At 34.6% G+C, this 16,303-nt stretch overlaps 1 long non-coding RNA gene across 1 annotated transcript in view; it reads right to left on the bottom strand.

Moving 5' to 3' along the window:
- Window positions 1-14,512, bottom strand: part of LOC148524515 (uncharacterized) — a 28,525-nt gene extending 14,013 nt beyond the window's left edge. Inside the window, exon 1 of the long non-coding RNA XR_015878364.1 lies at window positions 14,468-14,512. This is a non-coding gene — a long non-coding RNA (uncharacterized LOC148524515). The remainder of the gene's footprint in view (window positions 1-14,467) is intronic.
- Between the last annotated feature and the right edge of the window lie 1,791 nt (window positions 14,513-16,303).

The following is a 16,303-nucleotide window of genomic DNA, read 5'->3' as shown; positions in this document are numbered from 1 at the left end:
CTGCACTACAACGGGGTATTACTGCTTGTTCCCAGCCGACGGGTCTCCATGGTTACCAGGACGCTCACATGGCCAGGGAGCGTTACGAGAGGAAACCAGAAGTTGGACATGTACAGCGGAAGGGACCAGGCAAGATCCGGCGGCATGTGGAGCAGCAATGGGTATATAAGGTATGTGTTTTGTATGTATGTTATAATGTCTGAAGCCTGAAGATAGGCTATTAAAGTCCGAAACGTTGCAAGCCATGGCAGCTGTGTAAATTCTTTTTTAAGTCCACTGAGTGCCACACGTGGAGGATTATATATATATATATATATATATATATATATAGAGAGAGAGAGAGAGAGAGAGAGAGAGAGCACAGTATCGGCGGCACTCAGAAGAATAATGTTTCCAAACAAGCAAGTAAGTGTACCAACGTGTCGATGGCAACTTTATTCCATTGTTATAAGGGATAAACATACATATCAAAATCTCACCTTATATTCCCACCACTGCATGTAACGCCAGCAGCTTCCGGTAGCATGGTCAGGACACCCACTGATGATGTCACAGACCCGCGCCCGATCCTGAGGCAGCATAGAAATACAAAACATTTAAAAACAACTGTAACATGGATACATAACAGCCACTTCATAAACCTATGAAACAGGCATGTACATGAATCACACTAAAGAATTATATCATATTAAGTGTAAAAACATACAAGTAAACATAAATAGAACATGCACATTATTGCAGCTTAAAATAGAATCATGAAACAATGCCAGATAAATATTCAATCAGTAGATTATAAGAAACACTGTAGGCCAAGATGATCATTTAACCAACATGTGCTAAGTGTCCCTAATGTGTGGATCCATCTTGCCTCACAATATTCCTTTCAGCAACATGAATGTCACTGCAAATCCTAACTGCCCGGATGAACTGAGAGTACGGAAGCCCAAATTTAAGTGTTTTATGATGAAAACTTTGTGCACGCAACAGCAAGTTTCTATCAGTAGGTTTGGTGTATAATGACATGTTAATAATACCCTCACTTAACCAACACTGTATCTATGACAAAAGAGAACTTAATCGGACTATCTGTGGCATTATGTCAATTAATAAAGTCCTCAAACTGTTTTTTAATCCCAGTCCGAGGCGATTGTGATTCAAGATTTGACTGAGTATAAGGCAGAAATTGAATGTCAATTACAGGATGACAAAGTGTACAGGCTGTTGCCTAATAATCCTATGTGCCACTTTAGTAGTGACGTGGAGAATAGATTAACCCAGGCAGTTGATGATAAATTGATATCTCAGAAATTATATGATATGCTTATTGTGGGTCATCCATTGACATCTTATATACATTTCCAAAAATTCACAAGGGGCTAAATCCTCCACCAGGGAGACCTATCATCTCCTCCAGGGTTTCATTATTTCAGCCCATATCCATTTATCTCAACTTTTTGTTGCAGCCCTATGTAATAGGACACCCAGAATATATTTTAAACACCATGTCTTTTTTTAATCGACTTAATAGGGTCTATGATATTCCACATGATAGTTTTCTGTGCAGTGTAGATATTAATAGTTTATATACTGTAGTTCCTAATCACGAGGGGATCAAAGCAGCTTGTGAATTGATTTTGGGTAATAGTGGTATACTGGACCTGATACAACTCTGTTAAGTGATTTATTGGAGATGGTGTTGGCTTTATGACAGTACATTTTATTTACAGACCTCTGGCTGTGCGATGGGGCCAATGTGGCCCCATCGAACACCAATGCCTTTATGTTTTCTGTTGAGAGTGAGATATTCTTTAAGTATCGTGATATATCTTGCATGATCAAGTTTTATGCCAGATATATATTGGACATCTCTTTATAATTTGGACTGGGACTAAAAAATTGTTTGAGGACATTATTAATCGACATAATGCCACCGATAGTCTGACTAAATTCTGTTTTGTCATAGACGCAGTGTCGGTTAATTTTCTTGATGCCAAGTTTACTTTAAGTGAGAGTTGTATTAACACGGAATTTTCATCAGAAATCACTTAAATTTGGGCTTCCGTACTCTCAGTTCATCTCGGCAGGTAGGATTTGCAGTGAATTCATGTCGCTGAAAGGAATATTGACCGTATGATTGAAAAATTCACTGCTCGAAGTTATGATCTAAGGTTACTACTTAAGGCTAAGACTAAAGCATTATATGTCCCCAGATAACAATTATTGGTTGGCAGATCTAAAAATGATAAAGGTGATAAAAAGATGTCCTTGGTGAATCATTGCAATGTTATAAGCAATGATATCTGAAAGGTGTCTAGAAATCTGTGGCCCATTATACCATCAGATAGGGACCTTAATCTTAGAGAGACTCGTTTCATGCCATGTTATTCCCGTGGATGTAATATACGGAACATGGTTGTGAAAACAGATGTGACAGGATTGGGAAAATGTCTGGCGATCATTTTCTAACAAGCACGAATGGTTGTTATCGATTTATCAATTGCCACACCTGCAGATACCTTACTGTGGGTGAAAGTTTCTGCCACCCACTTAGTGGGAAAATATATACCATTAGACATCGCCTGACGTTCACCACTAGGTACATAGTCTATCTTATCACTTGCCCTTGTGGTAAAGGGTACGTAGGCAAGACTGATAGGGCACTGAGGGAGCAGATTGCTCTGCACCACTCCACTATTAGCTCTGCCATTGCATCAAGCCAAAGTGAAATGCCTGTTGCCCGGCACTTTGCACGAGCTGGCCATAATTTGGCTTCACTGCAGTATATTATTATTGATCACATCCCTGCATCACTGAGATGGGGTGATCGATCTATTAGGTTACTGAGATGTGAGGCAAGATGGATCCACAGATTGGAGACACTTACCCAACGTGAGTTAAATGATCACCTTGGCCTACACTGTTTCTTATAAACTACTGATTTGATATTTATCTGGCATTGTTTCATGATTCTGTTTTAAGCTGCAATAATATGCATGTTCTGTTTATGCTTACTTGTATGTTTTGGCACTTAATATGATAGAACTCTTTAGTTTGATTCATGTATGTGCCTGCCTCATGGGTTTATTAATTGGCTGTTATGTATCCATGTTACAGTTGTTTTTAAATGTTTTTTATTTCTTTGTTGCCTCGGCAATGGGCGCGGGTCTGCGACATCATCAGTGGGTGTCCCGACCGTGATCCCGGAAGCTGCTGGCATTACATGCAGTGGTGGAAATATAACGTGATATTTTGATATGTACGTTTAACCCTTATGATGATAGAATAAAGGTGTAATGTTGGTACACTTACCTGCTTGTTTGGAAACATTATTTATCCAAGTGCCATCGATTCTGTATTATGTTTGTGGGATTCAGTCTGAGCTCCTAACAGAGAGCACTGCAGATGGATTGTTGACAGTTTATATGTGATTGCCTCCTGGATTGTCTTTATATATATATATATATATATATATATATATATACATATATATATGCTGCTGTTTACATATATATATATATAAATACAGAAAAAAATGGATTTTCCCTCCAGCACACTGCAGCAATATCAACAAAAATACTTGAATCCTACATAATAATAGAAATTCAGAGGTATTGGTTACATACATTTGCAAATATATGAATAAGTGCCGGGCCAACGTCAAGGCTACTGGCATCCCTAACATTATGGGGTTCACGTCCGAGGCGCCGGGAACCCCAAAAGAGTTCAGCCAAGGACCATCACCAGGGCATCACATGAAAATTGGAAAAAAGGTGATAGTAAAGTATAAATTATAGATGTGTAAAGATAAATCAATAAGTGTTAATATAATGTGAAACAGTTAAAATTACATACATAATAGACAAACAAATAGAAAGGTGATGAAAAAATATCTATGTGAATTAAGTGGTGATGTGTTTGGGTTTGGGGCCCCCAGAGTAGCTCTGGCTGGGCCTTTTTTAGGGCATCCCTGCGCATCGGATGTGAACCCCATAATGTTAGGGATTCAAGTATTTTTGTTGATATTGCTGCAGTGTGCTGGAGGGAAAATCCCTTTTTTTATCTGTAGTTCAGTGTAAACCCCACCCTTTACAAGCACCTGTGCAATGTCATTAAGCTGATGTGAGCCACCACCATACTTTTTGTTTGCAGTTCTGTGAGGCATGAAGGGAGCCAGCATTGGGAGGATGTGTTGGTCCGTATAGGGCCATTTGGAGGTTTCTGTGGTACCTCCTAGGTGAGTCAGCTCTCGGCTTATACATGTTCTGTTATCATGCAGTACATTAATTTGAAATTATATGACCCAGAGTGGGTGCTACTGTTAGGTAGCAACAATTATTTTGGGGTGAGTGTTTGGGTGTGGGGCCCCCAGAGTTGCTCTGGCTAATAGTGCTAATAGTAGCACCCACTCTGGTGCCTTTCAAAATCATGTCCAAACAACTAAATTTACCACAGGTAGACTCCAATTAAGCTGTATGAACATCTCAAGGATGATCAGTGGAAACAGTATGCACCTGAGCTCAATTTTGAGCTTCATAGCAAAGGCTGTGATTACTTATGTACATGTGATTTCTTAGTTTTTTTTTTTACATTTGCAAAAATCTCAAAAAACTTTTTTCACGTAGTATTGTGTATGGAGTATTGTGTGTAGAATTTTGAGGACAAAAATTAATTTATTCCATTTTGGAATAAGTCTATAACATAACAAATTGTGAAAAAAGTGAAGCACTGTGAATACTTTCTGGATGCACTGTATATATACATTTTAATTTTTATATATAAAAATAACTGGTAATAAATAAAGATACATAATACATGGAAGTGAGGGTGGTTACAATAGAGAAGGCAATGAGCTTAGCAGACAGTGAAAGGAAGAATATTTTGGGATGAGGTTTGAGATGTATAGGTTGTGCTGTTGAGAGTTTTATTCTGCCAGTGTGAGTAATCTGTAGGACAATGGGAGCCAGTGTAGGGATTTGCAAAGTTTTGTGGTAGATGTGAAGATAAGTAACTTTTCTGTGGCAATCAAAATGGATTGAAGTGGGAATAGATGTGTCTTGGGAATGACAGAAAGGAGGATGTAGCAGTAGTCAAGGAGGAGGAGGATGGAAGTGTAGATACAAGTTTTGGTTGCACTTTGGGTAAGAAAATTACATAATATGATTTGGACATGTCCAGCAAGTACAGAAGGGAAGAGGACAAAGGAGGAGAGGTATATTTGGGTGTCATCAATATGATTTTGGGTGAGGAAGGGAAGTTATGCCAGAGGTAGACACTCTAAAGGTGTAGTTTGACAAGATAGGAGGTTAATACAGCAGTGAGGTCCAGGAGGATGAGTATGAAGAAATGGCCCTTTAACATTTTGTACAGTAAGTAGATCACTGACTACTTTTGTGAGTGCAATTTCAATGGAATTTTTCAGTGGATAAGGTCAGGGGAAGAAGTAGATTTGGTGTCCTCAGCATAAACGTAAGACTGAAGACCAAATAAATGAATTTGTTCCCCAAGAGAAGAGATGTATAGTGAGAAAAGTAGGGGTCAAGAGCATTGATGGATACCAATTAATTGTGGGAGTTTAGGTGATGAAGTACCAGATGTAGACACATTAAAAGAGCAGTTTGATATATACAAGTGAACCAGAAAAAACTCTGTCCCAATGTTCAATGGTGTGAAGGGTGTCCAGGAGAAGAGGGTAATCAACTGTGTTCAAGTGATTGGAGAAGTCCACGAGTATAAAGAAATGACCCTTAGGGGTTTACTTGTCAAGAGGTGTTTTCAAAACCCTTGTTTTTCTGCATTTTTGTGCCACAAAACTTAAAGCGCCAAAAATATTAAAACTAATTCGCTTTTGCTTTTAATGTTTTACTGTTTTAAATCTTGTAACTAAAAACACTGAAAATTTATACATTTTTGATAAATAAAGCACTAAGACTTTGCTGTATAGTAAGTAGATAATTGGCCAATTTTGTGATAACAGTCTTGGTGGAAGCCCAATTGCAGAGACTGAAAGGAGAGATATTGAGAATGTAGGTAGTCGTTGGTTGCTTAAGCAGAGGAGAAAAATAGGGCAGAAGTTGGAAAGAGAGGCTTGGTCAAAGGTTGATTTCTTTAGAATTGGTGATGTCGTTTTGTACCAAAGCACCAGGTTATGCACTTGTAAAATGCATAGATGTGTACAATTTTCAAAAGGGTTAGTGATAAAGTTGTATAGTCACTTTTTATCTTTGCTAAACCTACGGTATGCTCTCTATGTGCTGATGCCAAATTCTGTGATCTTGGGCTGTACTATGCTTGCTCACCATAAATAACCTCCACTATACACAGTATCAGTAACTAAGCTTACTCACAGTCAAAGCCTCAGTGGAAAACAAAGGGAAACATATAGGTTTAACAGCATCTTAGATTTCCAACTAGATTAGTACACTCTGGTAAAAAGTGAAATACATCTGTACATGTAGTTCTACTCATGGGAAACATTTGCTCGGTACAGGTCCAACTCCTGTCATGGTGAATCTTTGAAGAATCACATCTTGTATTATTATTATTATTATTTTTATTATTATTATTTATTATTATTAATTATTTATTATGATTATTTATTATTATTAATAATAATATTGTTCATATTATTATTATTGCTGTTGTTACTATTATTTATTATTAGAATATAATTAGGTTAGCATTTCTTCTGCTTTTGTTATTATAATTCAGACAGACTATTCCTAAACTACCTCCATCAGACTAAAATTCTGATGATGTCCTAGCCTGTAAACTGAATCTATTACAAGCTCTGTGTTTTAGAACGCATATCCCGGAATCTTTGTGAGGACCTCTTTGAAAGATGATTTCAGGACTGCTCTCTTTACACCATCCACAAGTGTAAAAATACACTTGATAAATTGACTTTGAGAAGGACTAATGTTACATAAGGGATTAGTCAAATGTACAGTCTTCCAAAGTTTACTGTCTAATGTCACCTTTAAAAAAAATAACCAAGCTTCATCTCATGAAGACACTACAATTACCTTCTCACTCCTATATTTAGTGACAGTGCTGGATTATTTTAAGTGCATTTTATCCAAAACCCATCTTTACTGAAGTATAAAGATTGTAATGAAGACAATACAATGTTTTGAAACTGTTTAAAATGCTTCACTCAACCTTGCTCCTACAGACTTAACATGTGGGGAATCTAATCTCGTGGATGTTAATTAGAGGTTTAGTGTAATTGTACCAATGGGGCGCTTGGCATAATAATTACTATTGAGAGATTCTCACAGAGTTCAAACATCCCCACATAATACAGATATGTCTCGTACAGTACTGTAATCACCTTTATATATTGACTCCTACCTTGGAGTTCAACCAATTTTTTTAAAAGATTAACATGTTACTTCTACACAGTTTTTTTTGTAGTGCATAAGAAATACTGACAATTTACTGCAAAAACACTAACAACCTAATGCCATGCCAGACTACCTCAAAATAATTTGTTTCTAAACATTTTCTGAAAAAAATATTGTTATTTTTATAAATAGATACATGATGTTAAATATATTCACATTGTTATTTTATGTTTACTTTTTTTTAAATAGTTGTTTTCCCAATGCACTTTAAATACAGTGCTGAAATGAAACACATAACATTATGATTTATTTATATAATTATGATAATAATTTATTGTAAAGTACAGTAAGCATGCACTGTCATCTCTGTATTTTACAACATTTGTCAGACGTTTCAAACTGAATGCTGCCATATTTCTGTAACAGTCTTAAGGTGTGTATCCACTAGAAGATAGTGGAACGACAGTACGATTACAACACTGTAACCGTACAGTCGTTCCTCATCCCCTGCAGTGACTACACTGAACAACATGTCGTTCAGTGTAGGCACCCTCCCTCATCCCTGAACATGGTCAATCTGTCATTATCGGCAGATTGACCAGCATGTTCAGGCGATGATTGATGTCGAAATCGACTAGCGAGAACACACATCGTTGGTCGTTTTCAACATTTTCATGCCCGATTCATGCCCGATTAATGAGAGGCATTGTAATCGTGCAATCGTTCATTAATATCTGCTAGTAAATACGCAGCTTTAAACAAGTCCCAAAATATTCACTTCAGTTCATAGTTAATCTGCTATTTTAGTAACAATGTTAAAATACTAATAAGTATCTGTTACATCTATTTAATTATAAGATGAAAACAATATACTGTCAGGGTAGGGAATTAACTTATTTAAAAAAAAAACACATAAGTAGAAAGTAAGAGCAGGTAATGTGAGATAAATGACAGGTAAAAAATATGGAAATGCATCATTCTTTAATACACTCTGTTTTTTTGGTGTGTTCGCCAAAAACAAGGAACTGAACTTGTATGCTGGTAGTTACGTCACAGTATGCTCGGAAATGTTATCTGAGTCACTGTGGAAGTGTTCAATAGGGAATGTACTGTACGATTGTCATTTAAGGCACAAAACAAATCTGGCTATAAGACACAAATTATGAGATATCTAGAGATGGGATTGACAAAATAGCTTTAAAATATGTCTTTTCATTCAAATATCTGAAATATATTGTCTTCTTTAGTTCATTTTAACTAGAGATGAGCAGTTTGGTTTTTCTGAAATCCGAACACAACCGAACTTTGGGATTCCGAGTAGAACCAAGTCCTGACTCGGGCCTTATCGCCAAGTTCTCACGTGTTTTGGATTGCATATAAGTCCCTCCCTCGTTATTTCATGTGCCATTTCACACAGCAGAGTGTATGGAGAGGGTGTGGGCTGTAGTTCATGCTGCAGTACTATATACCTGTCACCATTAGAGAGAGTTGGTGAGAAGTATGTAGAGTAAAGGACTGCAGGCATCTTTGTCACTGTGTATGCTTGTTTGTCAGATACTAGCTAGCACCTGCAATCCAGTGTGTACGATTGTTAGAAGTGAACATGAAGTGAGCTGCACTTACTTACAATTGTTTTTCCTAGATGTGCTATATTCTTTTAAACTGCCATGTGTCTGTGCTGCTGCTGTGTTGCTTACTTTAGCCAGTGGTCAAAATTGACTGTAATTGAATGGAAATTTATGTTATTGATGTTAATACTATTGTAGAAACAAAAATAGGTAGAAGTTACATGATTTTAGCTGTTTATATTAATTTTTAAAGAGACTCAACAAAACCAAACCCAAAACACTTGAGGGTGGTTTTGACAAAGCCAAAATCGAAACACAATGATGATTTCGAACCAAAACCAAAACATGGAGTCTGCGCATATCTCTAATTCTAACATCATAAAATGCCAAAGATAGCACTGCAGTATAAGTCAAATTGTCCTGCTTACTGTATGCTTGCCTGCTTACCTGGTCCCCAGTCAGTGTTAATGACTGTATAACTGTATTATCATTATGGAAATACTGCAATAATGGTATATTAAGGAGTAGTATACTAATGATGGTATACACAAGGAGTCTTAAGTACACTACATCTGCAGCCTCCTGTAGGACCACAACCGAAGATGAGCTCCTAGGAAACATACACAGATGATCAAGATTTGTTTACATACATTGTAAAGGAGCATACACACGGTCAGATTTGTCAGATCTGTCAGATGAACGATTGAACGATTTGAAAGATTTGAATGATTTTACCATAGATTTGAACAATTTGAATGATTTGAACGATGTGAATGATTTTTGACTGCATTAAAATGAATGCAATCATCCAAGTCTGACTGCAAACCCATCAGATGTCAGATATCGTTATCTGACCATCGGGAACGCGCATCGTTCATCGTTCAGGCATGTCAGATATGTCTGATTTTCCTTCAGATATGAACGATTGAATGATTTTTTAAATCGTTATTGTTCAGAACTGAAGAAAAATCTGACCGTGTGTATGCACCATAAGAGTGACTGCCATCTGAGTTGTACCACACTATCTCTGAACACCCTACAGTCCCATGTTATTGGACTGTGGCAAAGTTAGAGAGGAACAATGCCATTGGCACACTGTGTAGAGGCACTAGATGATGTCATTCATCCAAATGAATCCTACATAATTTGTGAAAACACACAGACAAACAATATTACATATATAAGGGCATATGTATCAAAGCTTGATGTGAAATAAAATTGTGAGATATATATCACCAACCAATCAGCTTCTAACTTAGATTTTGCAGGCTGTGTTTAAGAAATTATAGTTTGGCGCTGATTGGTTGGTGATATATATTTCACAATTTTATCTCACATCAAGCTTTGATACATATGCCCCATTGTGTACTACTTTATGTCCATTAATAGTACTTAAGAAACATTTTATTCTTTTATTTCAATTTTTTTCTTTGGACTTTTAAGGTGATATTAGTGAAAGTGCTAAACTATAAAAAAGGAATCGATGGAACAGCAAAGGTTCCCATCACCCTTACAAAAATCCATAACTTTTGCATTTTAATAGAGAGGCTGAACCAGTCATTTTCTGTCTGATGTGCAGCTTTGATTTTCTTCTTATCTCTCAGGGAATTTTGACTTTCTGAGAAAGGGATTATTGAGTTGTGTGTCTGTGAGAGGGGTCCCTTCATCACTACAGGGCTGTGTGCGTAAACTGTTACAGTCAGCTCAGCTGCTCGCTGCTTGTAAAAGCATCAGAGACGCCATGTTAATATTCATTAGGTCTTTTTGTACAGGAATTCCAGTCGTTGTAATGAAGACAGCTTGCAGAGGGAAGATTACACCCAAAGTCAGACATTAAGACAAACATATTTAGAACAACAATTATGATAATTGCAAAAACACTAACGCAGAGAAATAAGTAAATCTGATTAAGGGCACTTCTGCATGATCAAATATAAATCTTATGTCTTCCCTCTAACCTGGTTTAAACATAAGAGGATTATATTATGTATTAACAGATTTGTGAAGCTGAACTTATTGTACCTAATAATATAGAGCATCCAAGGGAGTGCTGTGAAAGGATCGTACTAGAAAAGTAATCCACTTAATTTATAAATAGACAGAATGATTGGGAAGGTGTACAAGACATATGTGAGAAGGTTACATAGGCTAGGCAGGCTTGCCAGCATGTTACATGACTGTGTGAAAATAGACTTACAGTGTCTTCTCGCTATTATACGTGAGGCTCTCTGTATTGGAAATCCCTATTCTTTTAATTTTCTTTTCTTTTTTCTTCAATCTGTTACATTTCATTAAGTAATATATTCTTAGATTGTATTAGTTTACAGTAGTTTAATGTATTATTTCTCTATTACATTCTTTCCAGCATGCAAAAAAAAAGCTTCTTCAACAAATTCTGCAATGATTTATATTTTTATTAAATTGAACCTTTACTTTGTTTTTCATCCTGTCAACTAAGTAAATGCTAATGATCTTTTGTTTAATGAGCAACTCAATTAGACATATTAAAGTACTGCTGAAAACCTTAAAAGTGTTTTATTGAAAAACGTCTTGATTAATATTTTCTGCAGATCCAAGCTGGTTTTGTCAAAGGAGCCTACACAATGACTGATCCAAGTCTCACAGAATATATAAAGCTGTCCTCCATTTTTAAAAGTTAGGGAAAGGAATTAACTGACAACTGTTATTTGCAAGGAATTAGCCTGACAAAATTGGTTAATTTCTACAATGCGGTGAAAGCAACCCCCGTTTTATGCAGTCAGTGGTTAAGCAACTTTATTTGATTAAATAAAATCGATAACCCTCTGTTGTTAATTTGGACTTTTTCTAGAAAGTGATGATATTTCTAGAATTTAGGGAATGTTAGGCTAGTTAGCAGAGAATATTTTAAATAGACAAATACAAATGTTATAATAATACAGAGGTATAATAAATAACACTGAAAGCTGTGACTTGTATTAATCAACAAGGTATATTTAGAATGCCATGTGATGTATTATAACTATACAAAATGGTTTTCCTCCATGCTTTCTATAAATGAGTATGTTTTATTGCATATTCCCATACTGTATGCATACAAAGCATAGTCAACATTGATTATATAATATAAATATATATATATATATATATATTATACATTGAAGTCAAAGCTTTATGAACCATAATGCACCACTAATGCAGCAAACTTCTCAAAACTTGTCTCTTATCTTTTTAACATTGCTTGACATGTGTTCACTATATTGTTAACTCTGGTAAAACCTGGCCCTGCTCTGTATCACCAGAAAATGGACACGTAATAGGAGCTGAGCATTTGGAAACCACAAAGAAGTGACTCACAGATCAAATTTATCAGTATATAAGAGTTGTGCAAAGGAGATCCTCTAGAAATACAGAAAAGTAAATTTCACGTTTGTATTTTCATTACTTACAAAAATATAATACAGGTCAGGAAAAACATTTTTGAGAATATTAGATTTTCTTGTGTTTGGCTGGCATAACATGGACATATCATCTAATACATGATCTAAATGTTCATTCTCAACCACCAACATTCAGCTAATGACATGTTGTAGTGTTTCACATATATCACAGAGACAACTACCTCAAAATTATTGTTAGTCTGTGATGGGCAAGATCGTACATCGCATATTTTAGTTCACAAGACCAAAGTGCCGCCATATTGTTAATGATGACATTACGTACTAGTTTATTTAGTGAAAATAACATGTCAGTGAACAGAGCTGTATTGCAAAAAGTTTATTTTTATCACACTGGTCTGCAAACGTTCCCAATATCTAACACTGTCAACCTAAGATTTTAACAGTCATCATTTGTAAAATAACTTTTCTGTGGGGGATAAAAACTGAAGCCACATCTCCTGTTGGCTTTCCATGTAATATCAAAGTAAATTTCTTGTTATGTAGAAGCAAACAGGTAAACCTAGTTTTTAAATAAATTATTTAAATGTTCAAGGTTATTACATATTACATCAAAATATTTTTTTTCTTTCAACCATTGTCTATTGTTAGGTGCACAATGTATGGCATATATTATTAATTGGAGATTTTTTTTTTTTACAGATTACAAGTTTGTAAAAAAAATAGTTTCACCTAATAATTTACATGAATTAAAAATTATAATAATGAAGTATATGTGTGTACATATTTGTGTGTATATATATATATATATATATATATATATATATAAATATATATACAGCATATATATAAATAAAGTATATATATGAATATATATCTGCACAAAAACACACACACACACATATATATATATATATATATATATATATATATATAATTCATCTACAAATACACAAATGACAAGTTTCTTAATATTCTTAAAATTGCTGATGTCCTTTCTTTCCATGAGTACCAATGTATTCCTTGTCTATTAACTAATTGAAAACAGATGCCTAAGACACAGACTGTAATTTAACTTCGGAATACTTATAATGGCATGTTTCTACTATTAAAAAATCTGCATGGCCATTTTATTTTTATATTTTTGTAGTAAAATGTAACACATCTGTGTAAACATGATAGTTTATCTATAGCACTGTGCTGTTTGTTTATTTTGTGTTTCCTTGTGTTCTTTAATTTAAAAGAAAGCACAAGTTAATTCCTCCTTCATCCCAGCTCTGTAACAAGAGTCTTTCTCATTTAATTAAGATCTATCACAAAACATCTGACTGCTTAATGAGAACTAATGACACACCTATTTTAAAAATACGTGAAACATTATCAGCATTTAAAGTCTACATTGCCAGAATATTAAATACACAGGGAGTTCAAATCTTTCTGTATATATGCAATATTGGGAAAAATTAGTTAGGGTCTGGCAAATTGTTGCTGTGTATTTAACAAAGTAACAAGAAAACAGTGTTTTAAATTAGCCCTATTAATAAAACTTTTATAGATTGTATAAAAGAGGTTTAACAAATATATAAAATAAAGTGCTTGACACAATTACACAATTATTCACCTGCTTATTGCTAAGAGCACAATTATACATTACAGTAGCGCTTATGTTATTTTACATTAATACAGATTGCTTGTAATTAAGCCAAATATGCAATTAAAAAAACTCAATGCACATAGCAGTTTCTAGATTCACATAGGCTTGTTGTATTTAAAGTGAAAACATTACCAAATGCATTACAATAATACACATTGCCACTGAAAGCATAAACTGAACAACTCAGGATTAAAGTGTTTGGTCTAATTTAAGAATCTAATTTGAGCAGAAATCTAATTCTCAAGTATAGATAGAAGAAGGACACAATCATATTGTCCTGCACACATGATCTATTCCTTACAATGCTTTGATTAACTCCTTGTAACACTATATTTCCCCTTCCTATCTGCTATATCTGATCAGACGGCAAGAGACATCATGCAAACAGTTTATTTAGCTGAAGTGTTGATAGTTTTATTGGTTTTCTGTGTTCACTCAGCTTTGATTTGTTATATTTGCAATGGGCGGTGAAAATTCTCTAAATTATTTATTGTCGCAAAGTAGCAAGGATCCAGATTTACTTACATTTTTTTCAGCCCTTCTGTGTCCTCTCTAGCATTTTAAACTATGGGAAGGCGTGTTGCAAATCTTTAAGGAACATACAAACAGTTAAACACCAAGTGTAGGAGGGCTTAACGGTTGGATGTGGTTGGGGTACATGTTGGCATATGCAAACAGTCGGAAAAAACAGCCTGTAAAATAGTCTCGAGACTGAAGGAAATCAGTACTTAATTCAACAAACATTTGTTTCAGCTCAAGAATTGCAGCACAGAAACTTTTAAGAGCTGATAATATCCTTCTTGATATGTAGTTGATAAGATGCTGCACAGCACCATCTGCTGGTGTGTGATCCCAAAAGAAAAAAAAAAGACATTCATTGGTGTTTTGCTACTGTACATTATACTATAATGTCTTTGCGTTTAGAATCAGTGTTAAAAGGCTGAATTGGTTACTTGGCTCTAAATAAGAAACTGCTTGGCCGGCATTGCTAGAAGAATGGGCTTATAGCATTCCCTTGTTATGCTCCAACACTTTGGATTGTTGAGACAATGGCCCTCTTAACTCTTTTGTATCAGTTTGTTCTTAGTTTGTATTGCCTGTGTACCTCTTAGAAATTGTACAAATCTACTTAAGTTTGGTGCATTATAGAGTCTGCATAATAATAATAATTTTAGTAACACAAAAGGTGTTGACAGACACGTGACCCTCTAGCACTTTACAGGTAACCCTTTATTCATAATTTCATGAATAAGAAATACAACATTCCCTGTGGCTATTACAGACTGAATGGATCCATAGCTACAATGGTTTCATTATTTGAATACAATTTTCAGTAATAATTTTGCTGCTGGACTTATAATACGCAATGTAGGAATCATATTCAATTAAATCAAGGAACATTACATGTAACCATTGCTAATAGAGATTGTCTGACTATATTTTAGTTTGCAGGACTCCATGATTTAGACACAGTAGTTTTAATTTTCAACAGGGAAATACCTTACACAATGATTTTGTATTTTTTACAAAAAGGTAGTTGAAACATATATAAATATATATTTGTTTTGTATATTATCTCAAATTGTTTTGCATTGATATTTTAATAAATAGGAGTTATATTTTATAAAAGCAAAATTTTGTTCTGAAACTGTTCTTAGCAAAACTTTCACAAATTAATTTAGTGACTCTGAATCTCAGATATTCATGAAAACTCAACATTTGGAAGACATTTTACTATTTCACTAATTAACATACTGTACCCATTTGACATGATAATACAGTGATTTAGATCTTCTTACATGTTCTCTGACTGTAACTTTTGGTAAAGGATATCTTTAGTAAAGTGTGCGTGATTGAAATTTATTTACATTATATATATATATATATATATATCAGTTTACAAAGCAAATTTATAAACAATTATTGATTTCGAACCTTGCTAAACAGTTTAGATTGTAGGCATTTCTCATTTTCAGCACATATGTCTATGTTAATACTAAAATCATTTAGAAATATATATTAATAACAATTAAAACATGGACTTTTTGCTATTACAATGGAGTAAAGTTGGAACTTGCAGAAAAGAGAAGAGTGATGTTGGCAATAATAACCAAATTTTCTATTTTCATTACATTTGTAAATCTTTCATTACTGGTTCACACAGAAAAAGTTAATTTAAAAAAAATCTTTCAATTCCGAATATCATTTATCATGAACATTTGATCTTTTATTTATGTCTGACATTTTATTTTGTAAGATTTGTTGAAGAATATTTGTATTTACAAAAGTAATTTGTAAAGATTTATCTTCTTCCAAGATTCAATTTATCAATGCAACCATCACAAATTTTTGCAAAACACT

This window comes from Taudactylus pleione, unplaced genomic scaffold, assembly GCF_031769625.1.
Source record: "Taudactylus pleione unplaced genomic scaffold, aTauple2 ptg000117l, whole genome shotgun sequence".
Classification (NCBI taxonomy): domain Eukaryota; kingdom Metazoa; phylum Chordata; class Amphibia; order Anura; family Myobatrachidae; genus Taudactylus; species Taudactylus pleione.
This window is presented reverse-complemented; position numbering and strand designations above follow the sequence as displayed.